Source organism: Egretta garzetta, unplaced genomic scaffold (assembly GCF_000687185.1).
Source record: "Egretta garzetta isolate BGI_Z169 unplaced genomic scaffold, ASM68718v1 scaffold51, whole genome shotgun sequence".
Classification (NCBI taxonomy): Eukaryota; Metazoa; Chordata; class Aves; order Pelecaniformes; family Ardeidae; genus Egretta; species Egretta garzetta.
Window position 1 is genome coordinate 1,866,320 of NW_009258549.1, and position 8,060 is coordinate 1,874,379.

The window sequence follows — 8,060 nt, forward strand, 5'->3', positions numbered from 1 at the left end:
CTTTATCCTCACGACCACCAGAAAGATACCAGGATGTGCCACGTAGACCCGGGACTACTAAACTATAAGAAGGGACTCTGGTGGGGGTGAGGTGCGCGCCGTTGGTGGAGCAGGAGACTCCCCGGCCGCCCAGCGCTGTTTTGCCTGCTTGATTGCTTGCTTGAATAAATTCGGTCTTGATAAATATAATCGGCCTCAAACGCTTATTACACTGGGGATGGGTTTGGTCTAACTGACTCGCCTGATAGCAGCGGGATGGGATGAGTTGTGTAGCAAACTTCCTCCTCCTGTTTATGCTTTAATCTTATGAAGACAACTTGAGCTCTGTGACCACACAAGGGACTGCCCAATCTCAAGATTTTTTTTTTCCTCTGGAAGAACTTGGATTCAAATTATCTGGCCTAAAATCATAGACTCGTTTAGGTTGGAAAAGACCTTTGAGATCTTCAAGTCCAACTGTCATGTATTGGAAGGATACTGATCCTCAGTTTGTCAAACGAAGACTTCAATTACTAGCACGCAGTCACCTGTCTGATTGTGCCAGGGTGTTCTACAGACATAAAATGGAATTATTGTGAAGCCTGGTAGGTAAATTCCCAATTTCACAGATAAAAATGGAGGTAGAAGTTGAGAGATTTATGACTTTGATAGAGAACACACAGAGCTCTGGACAAGACGTCTATCAATAAAGCCACATGCCAGGACAGGAAATATGACTTAATGCTGTGCCTGTTAATTTTCTCACACACGCAGCCTCTTGAAATAAAAATATGTTCCACACTACACAATATTTTTGTAGAAAAGCACATACTTATCAGGTAGTAGTTGTATGATCATTCAGCGGTAAGGATGTGTGAAGAATGGGAATTGTAGTTGCCCTTGGTGTGTTCACAGTGTGATGTTCAAGGTTTTGCATTGTCCCTGGTGGCTTTCCTTGACCTGCTGGAGGGGAGACCTAGGGCTGGAAGTTAGGATCCAGCCCTGCGGCCTCTCTAGGAGACCATAAGCCAGTCATTCAACACAATGTGTGCCTTGGGTCCCCATCCCTGTAGGTGGGATAGTATTTCTTCTCAGGGAGTGAGGGCAACAAATGATTAAATCTCAAATGTTCACATGCCAGAGTGATTGAAATTTTCTCTACCCCTAAAAAGAGCTGGATCCAATTTACAGATCTCTTCAGCTCACAGGCTAAAATCTAACTCTTTAGAGAATTTTAAGGGGTATCTTCTAACTAAGAAGAGTCTAGATGAGTATTTGCCAGACAGAGGTGTGCATTTTATCCTTTATTTACCACTTCTAATTCCTCCTTGAGAAAGAACTGAAGCCACAGCAGTTTCTGCTGTGCCAAGACACCCTGCCATTAATCAGAAGTGGGATTATTAAAGCACTTTTCCCCGCTAGCGAAAAAATCCACTTATAGAAATACAGTTTATAAAATACAATTTGTAACTGTCTCACCTAAACAGCCTTTTTAGAGACAAACATCATTAGTGCTGGAACCACCTCGCTGGTCGCTGGTGGTGGCTCGGTGCGATCCCAGCTCCAGGTGACTTCTGCAGTGCCTGTCCCTCGCCCTCCCCGGGTGGGGCAATGAGCTGAACGGGCTCAGAGGGGCTGACGGGTGGAAGCAGTTGCTGTGCTCATGTCCTGCTTAGGAGATGGCCATAAAAGCAGCAAGGAATCCTGAAGAGAAAACTGGACTAAGGAATGAATTAAGAGAAGCAAGAATAAACAGACTGGTAGACCGAAAGCCTGTCCTTCCCATGGCTTCCTCTTCGCTCCCGAGCCTGCCAGAGGTGCTTGAAAGAGGATGTAACGCTGCTGCTGTCTCCCAGAGATGACAGATCATGTGTAGTTTGGGCTTAGCCCATCAGACTACTTTTTCTGGGGACAGAGTTGGGTATAGGCATGGGTTGGAGGAGAGAGCATGCATAGGGAGTGCCCAGTGCGGGGTAGATCCTCCACTGGGCACACCCGTAACCTTCCAGTTTCTTATCAAGGGGAAGGAAGGTTCTAAGAAAAAAAAAAACCAGTCTTGAAGAGATTTGTTGCAACACTTAGGTCAAATTTACTAAAAGAGCTGAGGAGGCAGTTCTGTTTCACTTCCCGCTCCTCGCCAGGCACTGCACCTCCCATCGCCTGTGCCGTGCTGCGGCTGGGGCCCCGCAGCTGCGCACGCCTCTCGTCCTGTCTTGCTGACCCTGCTGCCGCAAAGGGTTCGCCACCCGGCCTCCCATGAAAAGCACGCAAGATACGTCGTTTCCGGGAAAAGTACTCAAAATACACTTGCTTGCAATCATTTGCTCCTCGATCCATAATTTCAGTTCATCAGCTAATTAATCGCTTAATCAGTTAATAAGGCTAATCACTCTTCCCTGGAAGGTGCTCACAAGAAGAGCCAGGATAAATTGCTCCCATCTGGTTTTCCGTTCCTGTCTCCCACTTCTCCGTTTTTGGGCTCTGGGCTGGTGTTAGCAGATCCACTCCAGCACCGTGGCTGTTCCAGTCCAAAACCTTCACCGCCATCAGCCTCCACCTCAGCTTGGGGCTTGCTGGAGAGCTGTGAGCTCCGCAAGCTGGCTCTGCATTGAGCAGCAGCGTCCTCCTGCTGAGCGAGGACAACACACAGTGTTACCAGAGGTTTGCCAGGTTTTAATGAAGGAGAGCAAGTTCAAGCACCCAACCCGTTAAGGGGCCTTTTCTAGAAAATCGATCACCTCTGCCTTGACTGAAGATGCCTTGGAAAGCCTTAAGACAGGGCTTGCTTGCCAGCTTTGCGTGACTGTACTTCCACTCAAAGAGGCAGCTGAGGACTGGAAGACTAATGTTCACGTTAGAACACCATTTTCCAGTTGTTCCTTTTCTCATTCTTATGACAAATGCATCAAAAATAGCCAGCTGGGTTCTTTTTCCTCACTAAACAACAAACACACTGTATGCCTGTGCCATATGCTTAGCCTCCACTGCCCTGCGCTTCTTGACAAACCCAGAAACCAAGGGAAATAGCCTTCAGCCTTAACGCCTTCCCCCTGCAGAGAAGCCTGACGTTTACACACCTCTTCAGGTCAGGCTCTTCTTCCAAAGTCGTTGTCGTCGTCTGTAAAGCAGCAAAACTCATTGCTGGCTGCTGGGCTCTTGTTGCAGCCAGCCTTGGCCGTATATGAACTGGCCCCTGCCATAGGCCAGTGTTCACAGGCTGGGAAGCCCGCCGTCCTTCCCTGCCCTTCCGCTTCGCATCCCATCTTTCCCATTGCTCTTCTATCTGCCTTCTCATTCTGCTGTTCTCCCAGGCCAGGTGCTTCGCTGCAATGCGTGGCCTCCTTTCCAGCACCTTCATCCCCCTCCCGGGTGCCCCGGAGGCTGAACTATAAACCTGCCCTCCTCGCATGGCAGTTGCTCACCAGCTTTTGCAGGGAAATGCTTGATCGGATTTTCAGGAACCCTGGAAAAATGGCCATAAAGCAACTTTACTGTGCACGTGCTGCGAATCTGATTTTTAATTTGCTGCCTGTGCGATCTAGCGGGGCTGGGAGCAGGTGGCATCTGGCAGATTCGCTGCGTGTGTTCAGACCAGCCATGTCCATACAGTAAGGTCCGTGCAGGGAATGTGCTGACTTTATTATTCTTGGTAGCAGAAAGTGAGGCCTTCTCCCTCTTCTTCCTCCTGCCATGCTGAGCACTCCCCGTGGCTGCTGGGCTGGACCGTCTCGCCCTCAAGGACAGGCAGAAACATGGCAAGAGCAGGCTTCCCCTTCTTAAGCCATGTTGCTTCTGTAGGTTGGGCTCAGAGCCTGGCCTTGTGTTGTCTGCTCCTTCCATGGTACCAGGAGAACCCACAAATTTATGGCACACCCAAAAAATTGTCTTTCTCTGAGTGCTGTCTCTTGCCTGGCTTTGACCATTTTTATCACCAGTGTCAGATCTCTCCCGAGGTTTCTGTAGCTTTGACCATCAGGGCCTGGACCACGTGTATCGTCAAAGAGGCAGTGTGTATCACGCTCCATCCTCATCCTTGGCTGCAGAACACTGCTCTTTCCAGAGCTGTAGAAGGAGCCTGTCTCCGTCTCTCTCCCCGCAAACTGTCAGCAAGATTGGCTCCTTTGATCTGCACTCAGGGGCTGGATTTTATCCCAGCAGCCAACAGGCTAATTCCACAAGTTTATTCTACAAAGCTCAATTAGAGCAGCTGGCTCCGGCAGCATCCCTGCTGGCTCCGAGCCTGCAGAAGGAGAGGAAGGCTGGTGCAGTGGCTGGGGTATGAGTTTGGGAGTCCACAGGCTGAGCTGCGAACCCCCGCTCTGCAGCTGTCCTCCAGGCCACCCCGGTAAGCCTCCCCGGTGGGAGCTTGGCACCTCCATGCTGCGCAGGGAAGGACAACATTTCCCTGCCTCACTGGAGGAGAAACACATTAGAGATACAAGCGATCGTGGTGATGGGGAACCGTCTCAGCAGAGGCAGAAGCAGGTCATGGCTGCTGCATCTGGGAAATGCTGCATAGACTCAGCTGGACCGATGGAGGGGAAGAGGATGGGGCCCCCGGGTGATGGAGGGTGTGAGGCACCACTGTGCCTTCTCACCACTGAGTTAGGGGTTTGCTTTTCAGCTGCGGGAGCCCCACTCCATGCCCTGCAGCTCTCCAGTGCCTGAGTTACATTCAGTGCTGCCCTGAAAAGGATCCTGGTGTGTGTGAGCAGAACCGTGGGCAGCGCGGGCTTTCTTTACAAGGGCCCTTGCTCAGAACAGAAGCACCCACAGTCATTTCCTTCAACATCATCAGTGTTATGGTAACCTCCATGAAAAACCAGAGTCTTCTGGGGCTAAACATGCTCTGCAAATGCTCCTGCCTGGCTGGTCCCTCCTCTGGAAATCCAACTGTTTATGCCAGCCAGGCAAAGAGGTCTAAGCAGGACATCAGGAGGGAGAAAGACTCCAAGCGATTTCTGCTAGGGAGCAGAATCGAACCCCATTTATGCAAGACCTAGTTATCAAGGCCGTAAGGAGTCAAGCGCAGATGCTACCTATGTATAGCATACTGTTCCCCTCTCAGGCACTCTCAGGAAAGTCCCCACAAAAGAGAACAGCGGCAAGGGACACGCAGCAGCCCAGTGAGCCCACGGTTGCCATTCCCTTCCCTGCCCCTCGGTAAGTCAGAGATGGGGCTGGCCAACACGCTTGGCCGGGGACAAATGTACCTCTCAGGGTAGAGGGAGTGCGGATCCTCAGGGCTATTCCTTCCTCTCCTCTTGAGCAGATTTCAGCGCCATCTGCTCTCTTCTGTCTTTGGAGGAGTCAGCCGGGCACTTTTGTCCCTTCTGGCAAAGCCGTGCTGCGTCTGTCCCCCATCGGGCGTCAGGCACCCCGAGGCAGCCGGGAAGGATGCGCACTCTCAGCCGTGCTCCAGAAAGCTCTCACTGCAGCAGCCCAAGGTTTCTTTCCCTCCTCTTCCCTGTTCCTCTGGATGAGGCACTTCCCAAGGTCGCAGCTGACTCCCAAGGTCAGGCTTTGCTGTGGCCTCTGCGGGAAGGGATCGGAAGGGGCTGGGAAGGGACCTTCCCTGCACCGCTCACTCCCAAAAGGGCCCACGAGCAGCGCCAAGCCCTTGGGGGAGATCAGCAGGGGCAGGAGGAGACATGGGGCAGCCATGGGGCTCCCTGACCTGGGAACTGCTCCGTGGGTTTGCTCTTTTCTCTGCACGCATGAAGTATCTCCCCACTAAATACTCCTGGATGATGCCTGGCCTGGCACCAGCTGGAGACCAGAGGAGCTGCAAAATTTAGGGGAGAAGAAGTGTGGAGGCTTGCTGATGGCAGGCAGCTTGCTGGGACGTGCTAACTCGAACCTCACAGCATCACCATGCTCAGGTTAAGAGCTTTGTTGTCTGCCCTCCCCTCCTAAAATCAGACCTGCCCCTGGGCTGGCTGGAGCCTGTCCCAGGTGGGAGTGAGCCGTGTCCAGGTGAGTTAGGTTATTGTGTCCCCTCCGAGCTTTCCTACTGGAAGGAGAGGGGGAATGAGGGGAAGCAGGGAGTGAGGACCCCTGGCAGACTGGAAATGGTTCCCGGCCACCCCTGTGTGCCAGTGGGACACTGGGTAAGGGTCCCACTGCTGCGTCTCCCGTGGGAGCTGTGCGGCTGCTGCTGCTCCTGCACAGTGCGGCTTTGAGACTCCGCTGCTGTGCCCAGCTCGTCCCACGGGATGGCACTGCCTGCTCAGGAACGGGCAGCCAGGCCGGCGCTCCTGGCAGGCATAAATTCAGCAAATTAAACGGTGGTGGCAGATTCTGATTGACAGGTCCCTAGAGAGCAAAGTCCCTTGTTTTCTCCATCCCCGAGGGGATCAGGAGCAGCAGGAGGAGCAGCAGCAGAGAAAACCCTTTCCCAAGCCCAGCGCTTTGCCCTTGCGGATCTGTTTCTGGGACTCAGCCCATACCCATGTATCTTGACCTCTTTGCTGAAGCTGCCGGTGGGGGCCAGCCGGCTCCTTCACTGCGGACTTTCCGCAATGTCAAGAGCCGGCTGCTGCAGAGGACGCCAAGGCTGCCTGGTTCGAGCCCTCGTTGTACACACGAGCTGTTCGTTGCACCCTTGTCGCTCCGTGCCTGGGGTGCAAGGCCTGGAGGTTTCAATAAAGGGCAAGCGAAATGAGGCCAGCAGGGTTTGGCGTCATTCGCACGTTACTCCTCTCCGCGGTGTAAAACTGGCACAAATGACAACGCTCTGCCAGAATGGTTCACGTCTGAATTGGCTCTGCCGGAGCCAGGTCAAATCTGGGATTTGCAGCCTGGGAAGATGAGGGCTGGGCGAGCACCCAGCCAACAGTCTAATGCCCCTTCTTGATGCGCCTGCGGGAAACAGCATGGCCCATTGGGGTCCTGGCTTCTCTGATGGGGTCCTCACTGCAGCTTCGTGCCCAGCAGGTCCTCAGCACCCCTCTACCAGCCACTTGATGGCTTTAGGATGGAGTATCTACCATGGACACTGGGACATCACAGATGTCCACCCTACCCCTGTGGGCACAGACCCCCAGGAAAAGGTCTTTTAGAGGACATGGGACAGGTCCTTGTCCCTTCTCACAGGCTGGAGGAGAATTTCTCCTCTCTATGGGGCATTTTGGCTGCATGGCTGCTCTGAAGCTATGCAGAGCCACCAAAATGTGGTGTGGGTGCACTTGGTTTGGTCAGGACTTCTTGTAAATGCTCCACCTGGGTGAGGAGCAGCATACTGAGCAGCAGCCCCCACAGGGTCCAGCTCCATGCCTCAGCTTAGCAAGCGGGATGACTTGTTCTCCGCTCTTGGAGGGAAAACTCAGGCTGGTGGCATTTAATTCATGTCTCCTTAATCTATATAGGTCCTTGGCTACTCTTAAAATTTACCCTCCCTCTGCCTCCCTTCCCCACTAAAACTGTCGCCTCTTCTTTCTGTCTCCCCAGGGGGTGTCCAGAAGGGCCTGGAGAGAGGAGGGGAGGAGCCCCCAGAGGCTGGAAGGCACCAAAAAAATTTTCCGGGAGCCACCTCTCCCCTTGGACAGACCTCCAAGGACATCCAGCTTGCCTGCCCTTTGCCAGCCTTGCTCACCTAGCAGCTTTCATTAGGTTGACTGTACCTCCTCACAGACCCCCTTTCTCCGTCAGCTCTCCTCAAGCCTCTCTCCATCCTTGGCCTCGGTGCTTGGCTTTTGAAAGGTGAGCTACGTGGCTGTCTTCCTCCCCTGTGTCAGTCCTCAGACGCAAGCAAGACACTAGGCTTGTGTGTCTGACGCTTGGCCTCTCTCTGTAGTCATTTGGCACTAAAAATTATCTGCAGAGAAAAGTACTGGGCTCCATACCTGGGTCTTAATTTCCTCCCTCACCAAACCATTATTACTAATTACCACTCCTAGGTGTTTAAACCGTTTCAATGATGCTGTTAAATACCCGGCGTTAATTTAATAGCCAAGTATCTGTGTTTCCCCACATGAGGAGCTCTCAGAGCTTCTCCCACAGAAGCAAAGCCCAGCCAGCCCTGGCTGTGGTCCATACGAGAGAGGCAGCAGAGGAGCGGCGAGGACACCCTAATGGCAGCA